The sequence below is a fragment of the Pezoporus occidentalis genome, unplaced genomic scaffold (assembly GCF_034315485.1).
Source record: "Pezoporus occidentalis ecotype Australia unplaced genomic scaffold, CSIRO_AGI_Poc_V1 ctg35, whole genome shotgun sequence".
In the NCBI taxonomy this organism is placed as follows: Eukaryota; Metazoa; Chordata; class Aves; order Psittaciformes; family Psittacidae; genus Pezoporus; species Pezoporus occidentalis.
This window is the reverse complement of record NW_026915483.1, coordinates 9,109,742-9,134,506: the sequence shown is the minus strand read 5'-3', so window position 1 is coordinate 9,134,506 and position 24,765 is coordinate 9,109,742. Positions and strand designations below refer to the sequence as shown.

The window sequence follows — 24,765 nt, the reverse complement described above, 5'->3', positions numbered from 1 at the left end:
TGAAAACACTAAAAACATCCCAGACACTTTCCCAGATTAGCTACACCTGCCTGAGCTGCTTGATTTAACACAGCCTACGCCAAGGCGGGGCGTTAGATTTGGTATTTAAGTGCTGCAGCCTCAGGTGAGGTTTGCTACCCGAAACCAGTCATAGGTTAAGGTCTGGGCTGTGTGTCCCCCTCCCCACTCACTCCCATCCTTCCAGCTGCTCTCCGCGCTGCGGGAGGCGCGGCCGCACCGGTGCTTGCTACCTGCGCGGTGGGATCGCCTCCGGCTCTGCCGGCCCGGGGGCAAGCTTCCCCGCCCGAGGCACCGCGGGCTTCGTCCTCCCCGCCGAGGAGCGGCGCGGTGCTGCGCTAAGCCGGTACGTCTCAAGGCGCCTTCGCTGCTGCAGGGTGCTGGAAAGCGGTTTTGCTCCTGGGGTTTCTGTGCTCCGGCCCAACCAGCCGCGGTGATGGTGCGGTGCAAACCGGCTCTGCTGGCTCCTGTGCCAGATACACGGCCTCTCTTGGGGTGCTAACAGGGGGTTGAAAACCCGGAGCAGTGTGGAAGTGCAGTGATGGGAGGTTGTGTTGTTCCTTATCCCCTTGTGGAGTGACATAAGAAAGTTGCCTTATTCGTGTTGTGTCAATTTCCCCACCTGCTAAACTGCAGTTTTTTATTTTATGCTAATAGAAAAACAAAGTAGACATAAGGCATATTTGTGTTTGTAAACCTCCACCTTGCAAATCCCTCAACGTTTTTATCTGCTATAAAAACATGAAGAGGCTTCGTGTGGGAAAAACAAACAGGGAAAGTCTTGCTTGTGTGCCCTTGTATGAATTTTCCAGGGAGTGTGAGTGGAGGAGCTTGGTGTCCTTCTGGCAGGGCCAGTGGCTGGGTAGCCCTGGTGCTGCCATGCCCATAGGCCACCAGTGTGGCACTGGTCTGTGGCATCCTCCCCGTAGGGCTCAGCTGGTTCCTGATGTGTGGGAAAGGCACACATGCTGGTTGGCCCCTCTGCTCCCCTTGCTCAGTGCTCTGGACATCCCTCCCTGAATGCTTGCTGGTGATGGAAAAATCCCCTGTGGGGTCATTGGTGTTTTCCTTCCTTCTTTCTTTGGGAGGCAGAACCTCCTGATCAGAGGTTTAAAAGGCAGAAGTTACTTCAGCGAGACAGGCCAGCTGTAGAACCATGAGGCCCATTTGGTTGATATGTTAGCTCTGAGTAGCACCGCTTCACAGGGTGGTTGCTTTTGGTGTCAGATCTACATGACTGACATGTGCTTTTATGGGGTAAAATTGATCTTGGAAAAGCCTGTGTTAAACAGATACAGTTCATAGGAAAATGTGTTTCAAACAGGTCAGCGAGTGATGCTTCCTTGTGCTTCCATCTCTCCCCTGGCCTTCAGGTATCTGTTCAAATATTCCTCGGATGCTCTTTGAAACATTTTTTTCTTTTCACCAGGAAAGTAGCAATGTGTTAAGAGTGTCGCATGCGTGGAGATTGATAGCTCTGGGTCACTGTAGTTCTCTAGCATTCAGAAGATATTCCTACTATATATAAAAGGCCTAACTTAGAAGCAGAATACAGATTTCCATGGCTGATGGTTAAGCAAGTGATGGCAAAGACTGGTTCATCTCTTAGTAGCGTATTTGGTACTGTGTATCCTGATGAGCTTCCTTCAGTCAGTATTTATTGCCTAAGATACAGTGAAATGAGAACTTGAAGATGTGGGTTAGAAGATCAGTGATTTCACCATGGTCTTGCACATTTCACGGTTCCCGCTGTTTCTGTTCACAGCGATACCCAGTGGCATTCACAGGAGGTGTCTCAATTTTATAGTCTGCTCCAGAGGTTTTGGATTTGGCTTGACTGGGAATTCTGATGATTGTTTCTGTCCTGTTAATGTAACTGACAGGGCTGGGTGTGCAGCTCTGCACCTGAGCAGTGTGATAAAGAATGTCATCAGAGCATTCCTTCGTGCTTCTGTCACATTTGTGGGCAACACTTTGAAGCCACAACAGATTCTGACTTATTGCAGTGTGCACTTTCACTTTTCTTATCCCAGCTTCAGGTTATAAGATGAAGTTTGAAATGTAAGTAAGGAAAGAAATAGAGCAAAAAATCTGCTTATGCTCATCTGGTGATTTTGGCTTAAGAAATGTGCACTCAATAAAGGCTGTGTCTATTGTTTTCTAGGTGGTACTTGGTCACATCAGCAGAATTTCTATCACTGCCAAGGTTCAGCACTGACAGACATGAAAGAGTAATTTTCTTAGGCACGAGTTTCATCCTAAATACATGTCTTTTCCAAACAACTGCATCATGCAGAGTAATAAACTCATATCAGCAAAAGCAAGTGCCAAAACAGTGCGCTTCCTGTTTTTTTGCTCCTGCTTAAATTTTGTCTTCCTTCTTCTTCCATTTTCTGCGCTGCATTTGGAATGAGGGGTAACTTGGGATTTCTTGTAACGCACATTTCTAAGTAGGAAGGAAGGTGAATTTCTCAACACTTTAAATTCTGTAAGAGGGAATCAATGACTTGGAAGTATAAGCTGTGCTTCCACTTAGGAAGGCAGAGGATGTAGGCAAGTTACTGTGTGATTTGAATGAAGACCTTGGCAAGCAGCAAAAATTTCCCTACCACTCTTCTGGCCTATAGATGAGCCTCAAAAAAAAAGATCAGGAAGTTGGAAGAAGTCATAAATATCAGAATTCTCATCCCCAGTGCTTGAAAGGCCGCAGGCAGAAGTAATTGGAAAATACTTTAGATCTTATAAGAGCAGGATAGCCACATTTTGTTTTAAAATTATAGTGCAATATTCTGCTTTACTGATGTGAAGAAGTTTGGTGAATTTAAAAAAAAGACTAATAAAGGGTATTTTGGAATGGCTCTGTTTTCAGCAGAAATAATCACATTGCTCCTGCTTATAATGTAGTATCTAATATTACAGCACGCTGCTGCAGTGTTCTTGCCTCTTGGGGAAAGTGTGGAATAGACTCCCAGCCAAGTGCAGAGCATTGGATGGGGACTTAGTGTTACTAGGTTACTGCTAGTGTTACTGTTTGGATGGAGTTTAGCGTTAGCTAATCGGGGTGCTGTTACCAGTGGTGAGTCTGAAGGAGTTTTTACAATCCTAGGTAGGGGCTGCAGGGAGAAAGGTGTGTAACTGTGTGGCTGAGCATGAGAGGAAGGGGTTACAGCACCGCCAGCTGATGTGGGCAAACTGAGTTTACTAAAAGAACAAAGGACTGAATTTACTTGAAGAACAAAGGAAAGCTCATCCGATTTCCTGAGGTCCTTTTCAGCTTTGCATTTCTCTGAGTTCACGATGCCACTTGCATATTTTACCACCTTTCCTTACAAGGGTCTTAAATAATTCCTTACATGTGTATTTCTCTGGCATTTTTGCCGTGAAGGTGGGAGTTACTGTTTCCTCATGTATCAGGATGTACGGTTGGTGCCACAAGATTCTTTCATAGGAGACACTTTATTTTTTAACATTCAAAATATTTAATATTTTTTGGCATGTTATTTGATCTTAAACTCCAAAGAGATTGAAAGGAAGGAAGGGGGCTAATTTTATACCAGGAATATGTAGGCTGGGAGCACAAATTGGTTTGTATGCTGTTTCACGTGAAAGGGAGGGTGAAATCTGCATCTTCCCACATGGGAGGCAGTGATATAACTGTAAAACTTCAGAGACTTTATGGTGTTCTTCACAGATGTCTTGTGTTCTGATGCAAATTCCTTACAGGACTCAAAGCAAATTGGATCAGCATCTACTTGGGTAAATGATGAGAATGTTTACACTTAGTTTTTAATTACCTGTATCGTGTGGCTTGGCAAATGACATACATTTCCGAGTGCTTCCATGGGTGTTATGTTAATGTCAAAGCCCGTATTGCATCATTTTCAGAAGTTCTGTCCTGAATCTGTTCCTTGCATTTCATTACCCCCTCTAGGTCATTAGTGAAGTGACACCCCAGGGGGAAGAGAGAAATCAAATGACAGTGTAGGTGATGTCTGACATTAGCCAAATGTCAGGCTTTCTGATGGAAGCATCAAAATTAATCTGAAAATGTTATACCAGTTTTAGCCATTTTCCTAAGAGATTGAGAATACAGGAGGCAGGCTGATGACATTTTGATTATAGTCTCAAATTGCAAAGACCTTACAGAACATAACTTCTCCTCTCACATAATTAAAACCTGCTGTCACCTTGATCTTTATTATATTTTTGTGTCCTGGCAGGTCTCTTGAATTTTGCATGCTATTGATCCTTGTTGTTTGAGCGAATTTGACATGCAGCGTCAAATGTAAGAGCAAATGACCCTTTCCTTTCGTATTTAAGGGTAAAGGTGTGGAGAAGATACATGGTGGAAGCTGAATTGAAAGTTTATCAAGTAACTGGTACCCAAATAAGTGCAAGAAAATGAATTCAAGCCATGACTTGTCATGTGTTATGGATATTGCCATGAGCTACTGTGACTGTTCCAGGGTGTCAGTAGGCTGCTGAACCCAGACTTAAGGCCCATCTGACCCCCAGAAATTATTCTTGTTCTTTATAATTGAAATAAAGAAAAAATCCTCTTGACTATTCTATACATTTGCTATTTAAGTTACAGTAAGTGCATACCTAGCATCTAAGGAAGTCTATCAAATACCAGTATAAGCCTGCTAATCTCAGGGTTGGCAATGTCTCTAGAATAAAAACTTTAAAGTAATCCCTACTGCAGTGATCCTTGTGTGCTGCTGGCTAGTCTGGCTTCTGGTTTGCCAGCCAGGGAGGGCAGAAGGGAAGTTGGCAGGTCCAGGCTGCTGTGCAGCATCTCAGATACTCATTGCTTAAGCCTGGCTTCAGAAGGGGTGGCTGGTCCATGTGCTGATGATCTCCCTCCCCATTTGTGTGCTTGGTGTGCAGTGGTGCTGTGCCTGCTGCCTCACATGGACAGCCCTGCTGAGCAGTGGCAGCACATTAAGTTGTGTGAGCTGATGTGCAGTACTTCAAGGAAAACTGGTCTTTAACAGATGCCTCATTTTAGAGCTGCTCTTCCTGCCTTCATCTGCATGCTAACTTGAGAAAATGAACTGTGTGAAGGCCAGAGAGAGGAAGATTTTCCCCAGTTTAAACTATTTTAAAGCATATTTAGTTCTGCCGTATGTCATAAACAGTAAAGCATCCTGATGGAGTGTATTATAAAGTGGCATTTTTATGGTGACAGAGAGTATAATGGGCTCTAATGTAGTTGAAGGATATTATATACAGCTCTACTATAACATGGTTCTAAATGTGGCGCAATGGAAGGGCTTGGAAACCCCAGGGTCAGTGGCTGAAAAGGTGAGATGCTTTGCAGAACAAGTCTGTGCAGATATTTGAGGAAAGGATTCAAAGTATAATTTCTGGCCCCTGTTAGAGAATGTTTGGTGACCCTTCAGTTCTGGCAAGGTCAGAAATTACTCTAGTGGTCTTAAGAACAGGCAGCTTTGGAGGGAAAGAGTTCCCTCTGTGTCACAAAATACCCAAGGGCATCTGCTTTTCTTGTATGCACTGCTCTTTGCAAACGCTGAGGTTTTAGCTTTTTCTTATCACCTTGTCTGATGTACACGTATGAGGGCCAAGAGGATTGACTTGAAGTTCAGGTTTGAATCTCAGAATCTGTACATTGCTGCTTATGTTATTGAGGATGTTTGCACCATTTGTGTGAGAACAGAAAGTTAACTCAGTCTGCCACGTCTGGCTCCCGACACTGAAAATGCTGGTTAGGTGGATGCTGCACAGTGCCAGTGGGCTTCTTTAGTTCAGCTCCTTCAAGTAACATCTTTGGTTGTTTCAGATGTGATTTCCTACTTTGTCTGCTGCACAAATACTTCCTCTTTGATTTTTGATGTGGAATAAGTGCTATTGAGGCCTGGCAGGGTTCAGTCCTGCCACTGCATTGTATTTGTCAAGTCTGACATCACCAGCTCTGGCAAGGGATGTTCCTGAAAAATAAACGTTTTGTTACTGGATCCTCAACTGAAACCCCAGTTGGTTTTAATGGTGTAAAGAGCTGAAGTGCTACAAAATACTGTGAGTCTGACGATGAAAACTTTCATAGAATTATTGTGAAGGTTTGGGATTTTATTTGAAATCAACAGTGAGTATTTTTCTCCTCTTTCTTCTCTTCCTTTGTAACTGCAGTCAGTTTAGTTAAAACAGCTTCCTTTGTAGGCAGTAATGATCCCATTTCCTATGGATTTCTCAGCAGTTGCACAGCTGAAGCTGCAGGGGGTGTATTTTACCTCAAGGATTGTTCTTGTGATAGAACTGCCTATTCCCCTCCCAACTCATCAAAACTGCTATATAGCTCATCCTGGAAAGCACTGGGTGTGCTGGGAGTGCCCAGGTCCACTGCCCTGTCTTACACTTGGTTGTTCTTGTATGAAGACTGGCATTATTTGTAGCCACAGCATGCTGAGTTTCAGAGCACCAACTTCCGTAAGTGAGGAACAGAAGGGTGTTCTGGCTTTTAGGGCTTGGTCCTTGCCAGCACTGAAGTGACTGCTTGGCATCACAGACAAGTTAATGCTTCTACCCCAGGACCAGGAAAGCACCTCTGTTCCCAGGAGACCTGTCAAATTTCTACCAAACTGCCAGGATTCCTCCCCACATCTCTGGGCAGGTGGGCTCAGGTTAGGTGAATAGATGGGTAGAAATGCAGAGCCTTTTGCCTGTGGATGAACCAGAACTGTCATGGAATGGAAACCTTTCTGGGGGGGAGCTTGCTGTAATTAAATACGGATACAGAATATCTGGCACCACAGAGAAGGGTTTTCTACAGAGCTCTAATTAAAAGGATGAGTAGCTTGATAAAATCAATTAAGATCTAGGCTGGCTGAAGTGACTGTAATGGGTGGACAACTTGCTCTGCCCAGCCAAGGAACTGGAGAATATGCTGAGCTGGGTTAGTGGCAGCTGTGGGTCCTTGGCACTTGTCGCATCTTGAAGTGAACAGAAGCTCTGATTTGAGTTGACATAATGAAGAATTTTGCAGCTGGTTTTTCTGGCTTTAAATGAATGGTGGGGCAGGTGAAATGTGTGTAATGTAAGCTTAGTTTAAAACTAATAGCTTGTTTGACTGCGGACTGCGAGTACATTTTTTTGGTAGTAAATTCCACTGCAAGGGGAAATGAGGGAGACTGTCCCAAGAGGTTTTTATGGACTGCCATATCCTAAAGATTTGCACAGAGGGTTTCCTCTCAATTGCTTTTATTTGCTGGTGCTTCTCCTGACAAATGCCTTTTGAAAAGTAAGTGGTCTTCAATTCATCTGTACTCAAATTTGCATTCTCAATGCAAAACAGATGAACCGATATCACCAGTGACAATGTGTTAAGCTCAGTTCAGAGTTTTCTTGAGGATATTAAAAAGTTACAGAAAATAGATGTCTAGATGGGAAAAATCCCACAGCAGTCCTAAAGCAATCACAAAAAAAAATGATGTGAATGTCTGGACTTTACATTTTAATGAGACTCTTTGGAAACCTTAAATCCATTTGCTTTTCCTTTTCTAGGCTTACGGAAGGGAGAAGACAATGACAACAAAGAGAAAATTTGGCACTAATGTTGGTAAAGAAAAGGCTTATGTTAAGTATTAAATTCTTTTTCAGATGCCCTCTGCATATAGTGAGTAAGTAGAAAGAGGTTTAAGAAACACTGTAAAATTAAACATTATAAGATTACTTTTTTATGGAATATGCAGTAGCTGCCACATAGAATAAATGTATGTTTTTCATTATATTTTTATTATACATTTAAAGCACATTAAGGAGCAAACAACCATCAAAGAAAAAAAAACTTATTAGATTTAGCAAGTAGTGATATCAGTTTTATGTATGGTTATATTTCTTGAAAACGGGGAAAGATGCATGTCAGATGTCCTTTCAGGCTATTTAGTAAGCCATTTTTCTTTGGAAGAACAATATTAATGGCTGTTTCCCTATGTTCATGCTGTATTGTGTGAGCATTTTGTCTTTTTTATTATGGTTTCTTATAAGTATGCCATTACAGCTTGAGCAATCCAGTAGAGCATCTGGAAAAATGTATTGCCTTGATATTTTTTTCTGTCTCTAAGCAGGTTTTAGTTTGTGTGTGAGCTTCTAAATTGTTTAAACATTTAGGCAAACATTTGTGGTTTTGTGGATGGTGTTGAAGAGTCGTTTCACATTGTCCTCCAGGAATGAAATCTGTGTTTTGTGAAGAATTTGGGGGTTGCTTAATGTTTGGTTTGAAATGTTTAGTCATCTAAAATCAGTTTTGTCTTTCAGTTTCTGTTTTGTGGACTATGTTTTCATCTGTTCTTCATCATATTAAATCTGCCTCAGATTTTGGTCTCTGCCAGGCAAATTGCCACTGATTTCTTTCCTCCCTGTCCCTCAGCCATGACTGGGTCTGCCACCCTCACAAGCTCAAATCTTTAGCTTCAGGACATGGAACTGGAGCATTGGAAATGGTGTGTGGAAGATATCTGGGCTGTGTGAATTTCGCTGTTGGAGGACTGGTCCTTGACTGTTGCCTCTGGGTATTAAGAGGGTTATTTCTGTTCAGGAGGCATCTGTGCTGTGTGTTCAGAAGTCCAGCACACCAGGCTGCCCATGCTTCAGGAAGTATATTGATGAGGTGTGTGTTATTAATGCTTATTAATATTAATGGATTTCTCTGATCAGTGTACCTTTTAAGTGGCATTTGCAATTGCTGGTCCAAGATATTTGAAAATGTCCAAAGCAGATTGCCCTTCAGTGGTCTTGATTCCAGTCTTGCAGCTCTTGAGTAGGGCTGCCAGGCACATGTGTTTCCTTGCAACATTACTACTGGGGTGGCAGAGGGGACATTGATTGGTTGTTGGTTTTTGGATGGATAGATGACATGTCATGAAGTGTGCTTGAATCTGGGCTTGCTTAATTATTGCTTGTCTTAGGCTTTATCAGTCAGTTACAAGATAGACATGATGTTTTGGTGATTGTATATCAGTGCTAGAAGGAGTTTAGCATTGCCTAGTGACTCTGATAAAATACCCTTTTGTTGGCATAAGTAATACCATTGTAGTAGAGTTAATGTGGATAATGAATGGGCACTTTAATGGAAGCACTGAAGTGCTGGAAGCCAAAAGGCCAATACTTGTTTTCATGCTGAATCACTACAGTAAATTTAGCAATGAGACTTGACATTCTCTGCCTAATAAGAGCAATTTTTATGCTCAAATTGTGACTCTCTTTATATAAAGGAAAAATAATGTTAAGCAGTAGTATATAGCTGTAACAGCTTCATGGGTTGTACAAATGTCAAAGTACTTACTCGTTTAGTTGACAAATCTCACTTGAGAAGCAAATTATTTCTCTTAGTGGTAACCTGATTTATATTTGTGGCATACAATCCATTTTTTGAAAAAGTGGATTTCTTTTAAAGAATTGTTAATAAGTTTAAGGCTCATTTGAGTACTTTGGGATTCCATGTTTTCATAACCACCTATTATTACAAGTACATTCTTGAATTTCTTCTTCATGGAAGCTCCTTTAAGCAACCTTTTCACTGTGTATAAAACATAAGCTTATTAATTCCTCTATTATGATAGGAAAATTACTTCAGGGTACTCCCCAGTAGTGGGCTGAGGAGACCTAGGCAGGATGGAGCTATTGCTCTAGGCAGTGAGCATCTCTGTAATGAGGCCACAAGAACTGCACTTTTAAACCCTAATGAAGAGAGTTTTCCTGTCATGGAGGAAGTGAAGGATGCAGTGCAGTGATTGACTGCTGTTAGTCTTAGAGCTTCTGTGTTGGGCACCTCTCTGAAAGCAATATTTTTAGTTGGAAAAAGCCTTGAGCATCTATTAATTAAATGATCTCAGAGCTAAACTGTATAGTTGGATGGTGTTTTATGACCCACTCTATGCTTTGTGTAGCATTTAATGTGGTGTGAGCTAAAATTCATTAATGTCAAAGCATCTTCATCACTTATGCAATAAGTTAATAAATTTTTTCCAAAACATGGATAGCCCCAAAATCTATAAGGAAAACATTAAAAATATTTGCATGAATACATTACTCCTTCTTAAAACACCATTAAGGGTCTTCAGGTTTTTATTTGCCTGTATTTTGGCCACCATGCTGCATCCTCCTTTCTTGCTCCTTCCTTCCACATAAGTTTTGTGCTTTTCTTTTTTGGAAATATTTAATCAAAATCTGTCCAGTATCATTAAGCTGTTTCTGAAAGTGCACTGAAAAATGACTACTGCTTTTGCAGCAGAACATCTCTTACTGGTCTCATCCAGCTGTGGGACTGCATGGCTTGAGTGTTTAAACAGCGATAAAGCTATCACATTTCTTCTGATCTATCGAGAATATACGCTTTAAGACCAAGAAATGCCAGAGAAGGATTTAGGAAAATTACAGAAACAGACACACCATTGTTTATAATACCAAATTGTTAACTTCTTCTGCAGCTACATTGTTGTGAAATTGAAAGAGATTCCTGGTTTTGTTTGAATGAAATGACCAAGAAAGAACAGTAATCACAGGGGAGGAAATTTACTAATTCAGAGACAAAAGGCTGCTTTGCTTGAGTGATAGGAATGCCAGAGTGAGTGCAGTAATGTTCAGCTGCCTTGTAAAAGCAATCATCCCAATGCTGCGTCTCCAACAGGGTAAGTAACGCTTGCTTGCTACAGCCATATCTGTTTTCAGAAGGCGTTATTTATTTTGCAGACAATTCAGCTGAATTCTTATCTGTGACAGGTTGGTTGAGTTTGAGGCAGTGTTATTTCATGGAATTCTGGACTGATGAATGATTGGAGAAAGTTTTTCTACATTCCCTCAGTGGTTTGCCTAGAACAGTAGAGGGTCGTGTTTTATTTCCAAATGGATATGATCCTCTGATAGATGCTGTTTATTTGAGCATGATTTCATGTCATATAGCAGCCACTCCTTGGGAGGTCTTGGCCACCAAATAAAGGGAGAAAATGTGATCAATGTTTATATAAATAATAGCTGGTGTTTATTTTCTGTCCCAGGAGGATGGAATGGCACAGGTATATGCCTTTGTCAAAATGCTAGAAGATTTATTTAGTAATGGCTTTAAAATATAATCTTTGTGGTCTGTTTCATGAAAAAACTTCCTCATACTGTTGAACAGGCCCTGTTTCTTTGCCTCTGCTCAGGAGGGATCCTTTGCTCTGTGTTCAATAGGGCTAGTGTGATGGAATGACTCCTGGTCACATTTGTGCCTCACATTGAGTAATGGGCTGCTTACAGCTCCAAAACCATCTGAGGTTTTTGCCGGTGAGCTTGAAGTGGTATTTTGTCAATACCTAAATGTTGTTTCTTTTATGGCTTTGTTTGGGATTCCTATAGTTATATTCCCCTAGTAAGCATCTGTATTTTTAATATAATTTTTTTGAATATTTTAAATTAATTTTCATAAAATTATCATGCTCTTCATGTAGTTACGGCACATGTGTAATGGTGTCATTATGACAGTTAATTGCACTGTTTAATGACATTATAATAATTTCCTTATTAAGCATGCTTATTAAGTATGAATAAAATGTGACAGACCTGTGCACAGGGAATTTTGAAGGACAAATTTCTTGGGTTATGGCTTTCATGCCATTAAGAAAGTTGACAGAAAAGCATTTGAACTGCATTGCAAGCTCCTCCCAGATTGGCTTTGATCAAAAATGTGAGCTGAAAGAGAAAAATAAAAGGAAATATTGCACTTAAACATTTTGCATTTTGCCATCTATTTTAAACCTTTAATCTGAAGATAAGAGTGAAAAGATGAATGACATAAACAAGGTAACTTCTGCAGCACAGCTTCTTCCATCAGCCTGCATTCCTGTTCCCTGCACAGGGTGGTGCTGCTGTAAAGGGTAATTGGCTTTTCAGTTGACAACCCAGGCTAATGGCAACTTTCACAATGGACGTTCCCCTTCCTGAGTTAGAGGAGTGCGAGATTTGGTTGACTGTCAGAGACTGAAAGTTCAGCTTAGTGTCTATTTTAAACTTGCTGATGTGTGCTGTATCCTGGAACTGGAGCAAAATATGGTGCTGGCTTTGGATGGGTTGGTAATGGGTCTTTTTCCTAATACTGGAGCATGTTGAGTGAGTTTAAAGGCTTCCAGCAAGTGTGAGCAAGGAGAAGAAACCCTAGAGTCTTAACTGGAAAGGACTGTGAGCTAAGATGCTATACAGAAGCTAAGACAAGATGAGATACTGGTGAGGGGGGAGTGATTGGTAGTGTTGAAAGCAGTGGAAAGGCAAGAGGGAGAGGATGGAGGAGTCAGGCACAGAAACTTAAAGGAGTGTTTTCTTATTAATCCCTTAAGTTTATTAGCTGCAACATTAGCAAAAGGTTAAATTGAATCATCAGGAATGCATCCGAAGAATGTTTGAAGTAGACTTGAAAAGTGAAGCGCTCTGATAAAGAATTCATGTGCCATTTTTCTTGGTTTGGTGTTTTTATACAGGTGATGTATTGTGTATCACTTAGTTATGCTGAAATACTTTATCTTACCAGGTATGACAGAATTATAACTTTTTTGGAGGGATGCTAAGGTTTCATTGTTTTCCAAAATCCTCCCCAGAATGAATTTCTGCTGAATTATAGCTGTTTATGGATGCACATAAAGATGCTTGGTGTGATGCCCGTGTGGAAGCTGGTGGGGCCACATCAATCACAGGGAGGAGAGTGCCTTTGGGCAAGGCAAGCCACAGCAGCTACTATTGCCTGTCATTTGTTTTGGCTTTGATTCTTGTAATCTAGTTTGCCTCTTCAGAGCTGATGCTAATTGAGGGAAGGTGGGCTATTCTGGTGAATATTGTCTCAGTCACTTTGGGGTAGTTACTCCTTTCCCACTATGTAGGATGGTGTGCTTGCGCCTCATTTGAAGAGGGCAGCACGGCCTCCTTCCTGCAGGGTCCTCATCCAGCTCTGAAGAGTCTAATGAACCAAACTACAACCCTGTTTCTGAGAAGGTGGGATTGCTTGGTCTTCTTCAGGCTGCGAGGGGGAAATATCCTTGTATCCTTTGGGTCTGGGAAGTGGCTGTTGCCTACAGCCTCTTGAGTGATAGCTTCTGGTTACAGCAGGAGCTCTGCTGTTGAATCCGATGTGCATATTCACCTGGCATGAAATTCTGCCATATACCTTTCTAAAGTCTTTGAAGTGAGCATTATGGCATACTGGTACTCCATTAAGTGCAAGGAATGGGTTTTGTATTCAGTTTTGGGTACAGATTGCTTGTTCATAGGAATTGAGAACAGCTCTTTGTCTTTATAGGATGGAAAATACTGGTCAAACTTGCTCACTCTCATTTGAATACTGTTTTTTAACTCATTTTTCTAGAGCTGACTCAAAGGTTTCTTTTTCATTTATTCCTTTTGTCACATAAAATTGGTTGCGTTATTTTAGTGCCTAGCAGCCTCCAGTAGAGGAATCTTGGTGTGCCTGGCTGCATACAGAGTAGGAGTAGTCTTTTGCTCCAGAGCAAGCTTGCAATTTAAAGGCAGACATGAATGTAGGGTAGTGGGAGGAATATAGCATGTAAGCAAGATGAATAATGTGGAGTCAAAATTATCTCACTGTCTTCAAATACTTAAAGAATTGCAGAATTAAACATATGTGCTTAAAAGCTACATGTGTGGGTAAGTGTTCCAAACTGGGCTTAAATTACATACCTGTTTGCTTTCTGGGATTGACACCCCAGGATGCACTGGGTATATTTTGAGGTTGCCTTTATTGTTTTGGCTTTAGCCTGAAAAGTATTTGAGAAAGTTAACATTTTGTTCATGCTGGGCAGGCTTTCTCCCCTTGAAAAACTGCTTTGAATTAATGTTTCCAAAGTGTTAAGAGGGTTATACAACATGCTGTATGACTAAGGTGATGTAGCTAATACTGTCATCTATGATAAGATTCTGTTCCAGACCTCAAAAGGATGTTGTCTGCTCTAAACTGTCTGGTTCTCCAGATTTTTGTGGTGGAAAAGTTTGAAATTATTAATCTGAAGATTGAGTCTACAAATGTCACCCATACAGCTGGTTCCTTAAGCATGCAGACAACCAAAAGCATTTGGTACTGATTGTGATGTCTAATAAGAATAACAAAGCAGAAGGAAAATGAAATATTGTGTTGCTGTTAAAATGCAAAATATGAATGGATTTTCTTTTGCCTTAGGATAAGCACACAAACTAGTTACTACAGACATGAGTGCAGTATTAAAGATACAAACAGATTTGACAAGGTTTTCTTTTCCCAATGGATTTGTAATAAATAGAGATAAATCATCTCATCTGTTTTCTGTTTATTAACCAGGACTGTATCAAATTAAGTTCCTCTAGCATTGCTGGGAGATGAAGATATAATCACTACAGCTCTCTTTAATCATTTCTCTGCCAACACAAACTCACAGGCAGTGGGACTTAAAGAATTTAGAGGCCATGTGTTTGGCAACGTGTGTGCATGTGCAGAGATGCTCTTTAAAGAAGATAGCTTGGGAATACCTGCTAGAAATCTCTTATTCTCTATTGCTTCATTTATTCCTCCTCTTGGTACGTCTTGTCTCTTGCCTACAACTTTGATACAATGTGATTATGTATGGCCAATTAAATGTTCCTGTGCAGAAAACAGTTTTCTGAAACAAAACGAGTGTGTATTTTTGTCTAAATGAAGCTGGTTAGAGTTGTGGTTATCTGGGTGGAAGTGTTGTCCGGAGAAAGGAAGAAACCCTTAAAATGGGTTAGAGAGAGCTGCAGTCTCATGTGTTAGTAAAAGTGTTTATAGCACCACCCTTGCTGATTTTACTAAGTCTAAAAAACTGAAAGTTTTGAATAGTCTGTTTCACAAAACAGTTGATATTTGGAGAGGTCTAGGCCCCAAAATGGGTTGGTCCTCTTTGGCTTGTCAATCACTGCTACTGCAGAGTAGCGCACAGGATTTAGTTGTGGTAGATTCATTTGACAGTTACCTGTAATTCTTTGTTCAGAAAACCCCAAACAAACTCCACCTTTATCACCTTTTCAAATCCTACATTAGCATTTAAAATACAGCTTTTCATTATTGTAGGCTTTCTGTTCATTATCAGTCTTTGCTTGGGAGTATACCAGGGCAACATGTGTTTGTTATTGTTCAAGAGCAATCTGTTTTGTTATACTTTAATGGTATTTCAACATCTCTCACTGCTTGTCAAAACAGTGGAGCAATTCTTAGGTACTTGGGAATATCCAACGTGTGATGACAGTCCTTTAAACACCCAAGTGCTTTTCTCCTCTAAAGAATACAGAAAATATATTTTCTTTCACCATCTCAGGGTCTTGGAGAACAAAGCATTTCTTAGAGCTGCACTTACCAAAAGGTAAGAAGTATCTGTGTGCTATTTTATACAAGGTTTTGTGCACTTTTAACACAACCCTGTTGGTCGCCTGAATAATGGTGTCTCATACACGTACTCTTCAGCATTGCTTGCAGTCTGCTGTCCCACTGCCAATCTTCCAAAGATCTAGCCAGCTTTCTTCCCTTCTCTATGGGATGAGTGTGCAAATCCTGTCCATGATAAATGTTTCGTGATGCCTCGGAATATTGAGGCTGTTGAAACTGCAGAGTAGAACTGACTTCAGTTTTCCTGGTTTTAGTTCCCTCTTGAGTGCAGGTAAGTATTCAGGTATCGATGGGTGACTTCTCATTAAGGTATTTTGGAGAGATTTATTGGTTGGTCAGTTTGTTTTTTCTTTCCCCTAATCACTGTGTTCTCTTCTTGTAAAACAGCTTTGTGACACTAAATATAACATACTGGCAGCTTGATGATTATCATCATGCTAATTATATTTCCTTTGCTGGAACATCTTTCTCTACCTTCCACAAGCCATATGTGTTTAGTAAGGAAACTAGACAACAGTTTCTGAATCAAGGAATGTAATTTTTTTCAGTATGGGACTCAGATAGTGATCATCCTGGGTATTACTGTGATGATAATGGTGGTTCATGGTTAAGTGCCTTATAGAACCAATCAAAACCAAATTATTCATGGAGAGCTTGTAGTCTAAATTAAACCTGATGTATAGAGGGAGGTCCCCTTTGATAAGATGCCATTACTGCAAAGGCAATGGCTATATTAAACTAATATCTGCTTTTTCTGTAATTCACTTTAAGGCAATCTACAGAACTACAGAAATAAGTGAATTTAAATGAGGCAGAGGCTGTGGTTTGACAGACCAGCGCGGGGACTACATGTTATGTTACATGCATATTAATCCCCAGGGTTCCTATCGATTTGAAAGATTTGAGTAGTTTATACTGCAAGTAAACATTACACAGCCTGGTCCTTTATAGTTTACAACTTGTATTAAATATTGCAGGTGCAGAATTTAAATCAGCTATTCGTTGTTTCTCATGTTTGTGTGCATACTTGTGTGGCAATAAGGGTGGTAATTAAGTATTTGTTATGTACCCTGGGAATAGAACAGAACATAAGCATATGTTGCAAGGAGGAGGTTTATATCGACTAATAACAAACTTTGTAAGTAGGAGGAGGGTTAAATACTGGAACAGATAATTGCTGAGTTTTGTAGAATCCCAACACTTCCCTGTCCCTAGCTTTTAGGGGTGGTGACAGGGTGTTTGCTGCTTTCTTTCAAAGAACAGGTTGTGCTGGCTTGTGTTAAGTACAGCTGATTCTGCTTTGCGTCAGCATGATGGACTGAAAGATTCTAGACCTATTTTATGGTTATGTGACTCTTTTGTCCATATAAGCCAAATAAAGAGTCTTTATGGAAGGTTAATTAAAATATTTGATTTTTTTAATGATTAATGTGTGATTCATTTGCATATGCTGCGTTTAAATAAAATCTTGTGGTGTTGACCCATTTGATATTTGTTTTGTTACTGATACTGGACTTTTTTGCCTGTGTTTTTTTTTTTGTCAGCTCCTGAAATGTGGTTTAGAAATTCAGTAATACTAATGTGCTGAAATATGGCTATATTCACTGAATAGGAATAACCCACTGAAGTATTGCTTTAATTTTAAAGATAACCTTTTCTTTATTTAGTAGCAAACTCCACAATTCCAAAAGGAAATAGACCATTTTTGGTGGAGAGGATATGTAACTTACAGGGGTAATGGACTGAGTGTTTGAAATGCTTTCACTGTGCTAATCCTGTAATAATAAGGACAGTTTTTATTAACTGACTTATGGTAGTACTACTGCCAACTCACAGGTTAAAGTTGCTTCTGCAGTCAACACCTGGTATAATTTTCTCCCAGCAGCTTCTATCACAAGTGCCAATTGCATTTGACCAACCCCCTGAGCAGGACCTCCAAACAATGTGCTCATTCCTATTATATAAAATAGGAATTGGGCCCTTTGGGGCTAAACTTTACTCATGGTTCTGTGGCAAATAAGAAACAACTCAGAACTTATTAGCTGCTGTGTTGTCGTTATTTCAAATGATGGCAGGCGTGGTTCTGTACCTGCTGTGGACACTGCAGGCGGTGTGAGAAGCAGACCCACCTTGCTGTGACCCCACGTAGAATGCAGCTACCATGAACCAAGCATGCAGCAAATGCTGACTTGTCACATGATTGTGCTATTCAAAACAGAGTGGGTTTAGGCTATATAATGATTTTTGGCATCAGCATCTTGCAGGGAATGCAGTAGGGGACAAAGAGCAGTGCAGGTACTGCCTAAGTGAGGAAGGGAGCTCTGGTGCCTCCATTAGAGACTGCATGTTGTCTCCAGTGTATTGCACCTCATTCAACAGCATTAGACATAAAAGCTGGATATTGAGGCCATAGATTTTTTTTTTGGTGCCAGTATTTCCTTTTCAAACATGTTGTCTGTGATTTGATGAACAATTTAAACTGTTGTATAAAATTCTAAATGTTTCTGATGAATCTTTATGAGAAAATAAAATGAATCCTTTTCTAATAGGTTTATAAGAAGAGATGTGCCCCTGTTCTCTGTGAAAAAGCTCTGTCAAATTTAGTATAATTTTATAACCACTGGGAAGCTTTTTGAAATCATCCTCTAAATTTTAATAGAAAAGCTGATGTGTTGTTGAAATTATGCAAAAGGATGCAAAATAGTCTGAAGAAGTTTTCTTCTTCTGTTTAAATCCAACATTGAGAATTTCCAAGCTGTCTATAAAAATATGCTTATATTGTTATAATTATCATGTACCACTTTACAAATATTTTATGAAAAAACATTAACACTTCAAAGCTTTTGAAGGTTCTCTTAACAGGCACATAAGAATTGCTTTTTTTCAGTCCTCCTACACTGTATAAATTTCCCTTACTAGTATTGTCATTTGTATATAGGGTGTATTCAGAGTTCCTGCTGAACCAGTGGTACCTTAATGTTTCTCAGTGAAAGTAAGCTAAAGCTGAGGGTGTGCTTTGCTGTGTTGCTGTATCAAAGCCTGAAGGACTATTCTGGAATAATGGAAAGCATTATTTGAGAATAGTATGCTCAGACAGCAATCTATGCTCCTCGAGGCCAGAAAGTCTTGGTGATGGCTGCCAGCAGTCTCTCCCTATAAAGCAGTATTTTCCCATTCAATTGATCTATTCTAGTGCAAGCTCAATCTGCTGCCCCAACAGCAAAAAATAAACAAACCCCTCTTTTAAAGACTTCCAGACTTAGAGGTGAATTGGGCAGAGGGCTGCATTAGTGGCACGCAGCATGAAGCAGGGAGCAGAGCAACTTCTGGAGTGTGACAGGAGATGGATGAGGGAGCCAAGAGCAGGTCTTGCAGCTCTCACCCAGCCCCAGTCCATGTTGTTGCTTCCTGCCTTGAGTTGCAGAGGTGGGAAAGAAGAAAACAAGACTTTCTGGCTTGTTTTAGACCTTGTTAAAAGAGAAGGGAAAAGCAATTTTATTGATTTTTTTTTTTTTTTTGCCTTTTTTTTTTTTAGGAAGGAACATACCTCCTGAGGAGGCTTTAGCTGTTCAGTTATAGGTATCCTATTCTCTTTGTGATCAGGTGGCTTTGAGGACACGAAATTATGTCTCTGTCACTGATTCTTGAAATGTTAGAGCTCTGTCTTAGATCAAGACAGACTGAACACTGGTCTGTACCCTTTACTGAAAATTCAATTACTTCTGGTCCCACAAGCACAGCTGTCAATGTAACTTGAGTCTGTCGGTATCTTGAGAACGCTGTTCTATGTTCACATTCCTCCAGGTACACTGTGTTGCTGTGTTCCTACCCACAGGTCTGGAGACAGTATCCTATTTTGTTCAAAGGTTTTAAATTATTCATTGCTTATGCAGGAATGGTGCTTTAGTAGAAGGATGTAAAGTAAGAATTGAGTGTATAAAAAGACATGAACAAACCTGTAGGGCTTTTTTTTATTGCTAAGGCTACTAAAACTTATTCATTTCCAGACTTTTTTTTTAATAGGAGTGCTTTCTCTTTTGTAACTGAAGTGTTTTAAATCCCTAACCCAAAAACCCGCAGAAATGAAATGCTGTAAATTGGCCAAGGCCAGAAAATATGCCACTGCCAGCAGATCATCAAAGTATTCCTCCAGTGCACCTGATTGTTCCATAAATAAGCCATTCATCCAGTTTCCCTGGCTTATGCTGTAGCTGTGGAATGAGGAGTTTAAACACAAAAATCGATAGAACACAAAGCCTTAGTTGCCTGGTCTCTGGCTATTTCTTCTTTCTATTTTGGGTAAGAATAGCCTGTGAGAGTATTAATCAGTTGAAATTTGTTAACTCAGTGTAAAAGCAAATATATCAATTATTTATTTGTTGATCTTTACTTGCACCATTAACATTAGGCCCCATTATCTTTAACTAGTTAGTACTTAACTGTGTATGGCTTGCATGAAATACTTTGACTACTTCTTTCAATCACTTACTGATTTTTGCCAAGGACCAAGTGGCAATGAGCTAGTTAGGTTAGGTGTTTTAGTTACCTTTAAAGCAAAAAAAAAAAGCCTAATCTGTCTTGTAGTGGTGATAAGTACTTCTGCCTGTCCTGTGAACACTTGAAGTAGATAAACACAGTGAATATGATGTGACACATGCAGATACACGTGAGTGATAGTAATATGGAACATCATGTCTGGCAGGGAGATTTCTTTCTCTGCTGGCTCGGTGCTGAACAAATGCTTCACTGAGGTGGAGGTTTGGAGCTATTTCATGTCCGCTGAAGCTCACACTGGCTACAGAGCTGAACCCAATTCCTGTCTGATAGAAATAACAATGCAATTTTCTGTCACGTTTTAAGTTGAAGGAAGCTGGTTTTTACCAGGTAGAGATCTGTCCCACAGAATGCCACATCATCCTATACTTGTGTTCCTTTATGTACCTCTCAAATATGTATTAAGCAGTATTTGTTTGAAAAGAACTCATTACTTGGAAGTTGTCTGCTGAAAACTTAAGGTTTGTGCTTTAAGCTTTAGTGCCAAGCTTATCTTAATGGTAAATACTTTCCCTCTTGTGTATGTTATGTGAGGAAATGTACACACACATTCAAACTGCTGCTCCTTTTGGAAGTTGTTGTGCAGCTGGGGCTTTAAATCTCAAAGGGCAGAATAACCAGCAGTCCACCAACAGTGACAACTTCATATGGAATATAGTACCGATTCTCAATAAGGGTGTCTGATGAATTTAGAGCTGTGAAGCTGGCACCTGAAATGCTAAGTAGGCACTTCCATGCAGGTGACTTTTATTTTCTTTTTCCAGGTAATGTAGCTCAGAAATGGGATTTGTCAATAAGTCTCTTTCTGGATGCATGGAAATCAAAAGTTTGCAGCCACAAAGAGTAACTCAGTGACTTCCTTCTTTTTCATCTGGAAAGCTTGAAATGGCTACTAGTTTGTCACAGTATCAATATCCACAGTTAGTTGCTGTTGCAGTGTTGACCTCTGATGAGATTAGCTGGTCTAGCAGGTCCTTCATGGCCTGTCTTTGTTGCTATATTTCTAACACACCTCCTGGGACACGTTTTATTACCTGCTGTTGATGGGGAGGTAAATGGTAAGTGGTTTTCAAAGTGGCTGTATTGGCTGACATCAGGTACTAAACTGGAAGGCAGTGAAGAGCAATAAAGGCTTAAAAACTTGACATTACTCTGAAACCCCTGTGTTGCATTGAATGACAGTGAGATCTTTCTGTAGCAAAGTGTGTTTTATGAAGATAATGGCCATCGTGTGGTAGAAGATCACTGGTATGTTGGATTGATTGCACTGTGAGTTGGTAATGCATTTTGTTCTGCTATATATGAATGTGTTTATGGCTTGATGTCATCTCTACCCGTGTGTAGTACAGCAAGTTAAATAGCATGTTTTGCTCTCTGTCCCTGTCCCCTCCCTCCATAAGTATGCTAAATTGTTCGGCTGTCTGATGCCTCATGAAAAGAGTTGCTGTACAGAATTGCCTACATTAAAGAGTTGAGGAATCAATGCAGCCGGTGACCTTTAGTGAAGCTGACATTTACTGTGGTGGATCAGCTGCACACACAGTGCATGACTGCTCACTCGCTTGCTTGATATCTCTCCCCAGAGTTCAGCTACGTGATTTTTCTCCTTTTGATGTCTTGCTCTGTATAATTTTTATCTAGAGGGTTTTTGCCTCTCTTTGGATATATAATTGGAGGGAGAGTGGTGAGTCTGTCTTTGACCTAGCAGATGTTTTAAAGGAGACCACACAAGCACAGTAAAATGAGCTAGTATAAGACTTCCAAAACTGAGGAATGTGAGAGAAATCAGACTTCATATGTAGGATTTGTCTGTGCTATCATTTCCCCCTCCCTGTTTGTACGTACTCCTGGTTGTTTTCAATTACTTCATTGTATGTTTTCCTCTACCCTTGTAATGTTCTCACCTAGTGTGAAGTTTGTAAGCAATAAACATCCTTCAATGTCATATATTCCTCTTCTCAGCTGGATGCTGGAAATTTTCCTTTTCATGTAGCTCAGCTTACTATCTGATAGTTATGTGAAGTTTTGACAGAATGATCCACTACAACACAGAGGTTTGACCTGTGGAGCCTGTAAGATAAGTGACCCTGCAGTAAGAGGAATCATGGCTGTATTTTCTTACCAATCTTAAGACATACTTGAAGAGTGCAGCACCACTGAAATGTGAGTGTGGCTTTAACTCTGAGGCTGAAGCCAAGGATAGGAGCTTGGACTGTAGTGCTGGCCATCTGAACCACCTCCTGCTGTGAGGAGGAGTTTTGAGAGCCCTCAGAATCCTTCTGGCTCTTACCCTGGGATCAGCTCCCTCACAAGAGCAAATACTCCTCAGTGCCCAATTGTAGTCTTAGGGGTGGGTGAGACTTGGGTGCAGTCTCTCCTGGTGACCAAGCAGGGTTTTGTTTGGGGCATCCTGTGAAAGGAGTGCTGACTATGTTTCCCCCTGTAAAATAGAGACAGGCAAGTAGTTTCCTCTATCTTTGCTCATCCTGGGGCACAAAGGCAGTCCAAGGAAAGAGGATAATAGAAGTGACACAGTGTGGCATGATTGCCAGCCTGTGCTTTGATGAGGCTGGAGGAGATGCACTAGGTCACAGTAGATGTGCTTCAGTAGACAGTACAGAGTAATTGTCCTGAGATAAAAAAAGACCTGTCTTGAGGCGAGGCAGTGCTATTCAAAGATCATATCAATAAGCTCAGCATTACACACTGATTGTCAGTGAAATAATAGGAATTCATTCCACTGTTCTTGCATTGTTAGATCATCTAGTTGAGTGAGTAGCAGAAGGAATACTCTAAATAGTATATTACTTAATGTGTGTATATATGTTAGTATTTTTTTGCGTACATTTCCACACTAAGAAACAGTATTTTCTTAAAGAGTTCGGCCTCTTGTTGTAAAGTTTGTCAATGTAAGTTTCCTAATTTCTCAATAAATGTTTTTTAACTTTTTAGTTAAGTAAATTGAGTTTACTTAATTTGGAGTTTCTCACTAGACATGAAGTACTGTCTGCTCCTCCTACCCTTGCCCTTTTCTTCCTTCCACAGCCATACCCTTGCCCTCCACCCAAAGCATGACCATCTTTTCTCTGGTGGAGTTTTTTCATCTTGCTGTTGCTCTGTAGGAGAACGTGTACCTGACACTATCCCTCTGCTCATAATGAGCTTTCACTCAAGTTGCTGATCAATAGCAGAAACCAGCGGGTCTGTCTCTATTGCTTGTTTTCTCTATCTTGAATCTGCCAAGATAGATTAGACTGTTGCCAAGGTCACTCAATATGTTGCAAGTGAATGAAAAGCTATCTAGTTGACTTTTTTAGGACAGGACTGCAAAAAGACAAGACTGGAGCTTACGTGAGTGTACAATGACAGATTAAATCTGCATCAAGGTCACAAAAGGGTATTTTTAAGTGAACCTTCGGCTTAGCTGAGCAAGATACACATCCCCTGTCAGCTGGGAGGTTATTGCACTGCTGCTTAAGGCAAAGCATCTTGGCACTACACATATGGGAAGGAACAACCCAGAAATTCAGGAATTGCAATGAGACAGACTTGGGCGCAGCTCTCTTGAAATCAATAGGATATTTACAGGCTTTTCTGGTGGCTGAAGCTGAGCTGTGGGAAGCTGCAGGAACAAGAGCAGCAGTGCGCTCATCACACCACGCTGGAGGCAACGGCGTCCTCCCGCTTGCGTGGCTGGAGGCAGCAGTGACGTGAACAGTGAGTGCTAGTATCAGGGCTGGGTTTAAGTGGCTGATGTGCTCCAGAAGCCTTCATTATATTGAGGTTCTTGTGTAGCTGAGGTGTAGCTTCTTCTCAGAAAAGAATAAAACTAAAAAAAAAGAAAAGCAGGAGTACTTAAAGCTTTTGCATTAGCAATGACTAGAATTACAGAGAAGGAAGGCTTATGGTAAGAGGCAATATATCTTGTAAAACTGGCTGCTGTAATGGGGACAACTGTCTTCATGGCTTGTCTGTCTGAGAACTTTTTTTCTCCCCAGTTCCAGCAGTTGATCTAATAAAATATACTGTGTGTATAAATCTTCCAGCCTCAGATCATCATGTCTGCCTCAGAACAGGTAATAAAATTGCAGACTTATTTTCTTAATATAGTTGTTTCATTTAATGGGTTTTCATGGCCACTCAACAGAGTAGTACTTGTCCTTAGACTACAGTGTCTGTGCATGTGGAGCAGTCTTCAAGTAGAAAAGTCTGTGTTGTGGGTTTAGCCAGTTTTACAAGTAAAACTGAAAGAATTTCTTCCATAGAAACCAAAAAGAAATCTCTGCTTGCTGTTCATCCTTAGATCTGGACTTCAGACTTTTCCAGAGTTTGAAGTTATTTAATCTGTGAAAATGAAACTCTGTTTCTCCGCTGAGATGAAATGTGGCAGTGTCCAAGGTACAGCTCTGCTTTTGCACTTACTGGATTAGTGGTTTTGTTTAATTTCAGTCTGGTTATTCCTATGCTTTTAAATAGCAATGTGCACTTAACTGCTGCCTTGGCCTTGTACCAAGATGTTCAGCCAAACAGTGATGAAAGTAATGGGAGATTTTGCAAGGTATTCTAAAGTAACTGGAGCCTTCTGATCTCCTCTGCTTCTCCATGTCTATAGGGACTCCCTTGCGGGGCTGAGGCCAGGGTATCGGAGACATTAATGGATGAAGTAGGTTGTGTTAATTAGTTGAACTGTAAAAGAAGATCTTATATAATCATCTGTAAGAGAAACCCCAAAAGATAATTATAAACTGCCAGACTTTGTCTGCTACAGCTGTTCTGTGTGACCTAAAGGCTTCAAAGTCCTGCACAATTTAAAAGCTGTT

The 24,765-nt window shown here is 40.5% G+C and overlaps 1 long non-coding RNA gene across 1 annotated transcript in view; it reads left to right on the top strand.

Moving 5' to 3' along the window:
* Positions 1–331: 331 nt before the first annotated feature.
* LOC134169667 (uncharacterized) overlaps positions 332–24,765 on the top strand; it is a 37,470-nt gene continuing 13,036 nt past the window's right edge. The window contains exon 1 of the long non-coding RNA XR_009966990.1: positions 332–364. This is a non-coding gene — a long non-coding RNA (uncharacterized LOC134169667). The remainder of the gene's footprint in view (positions 365–24,765) is intronic.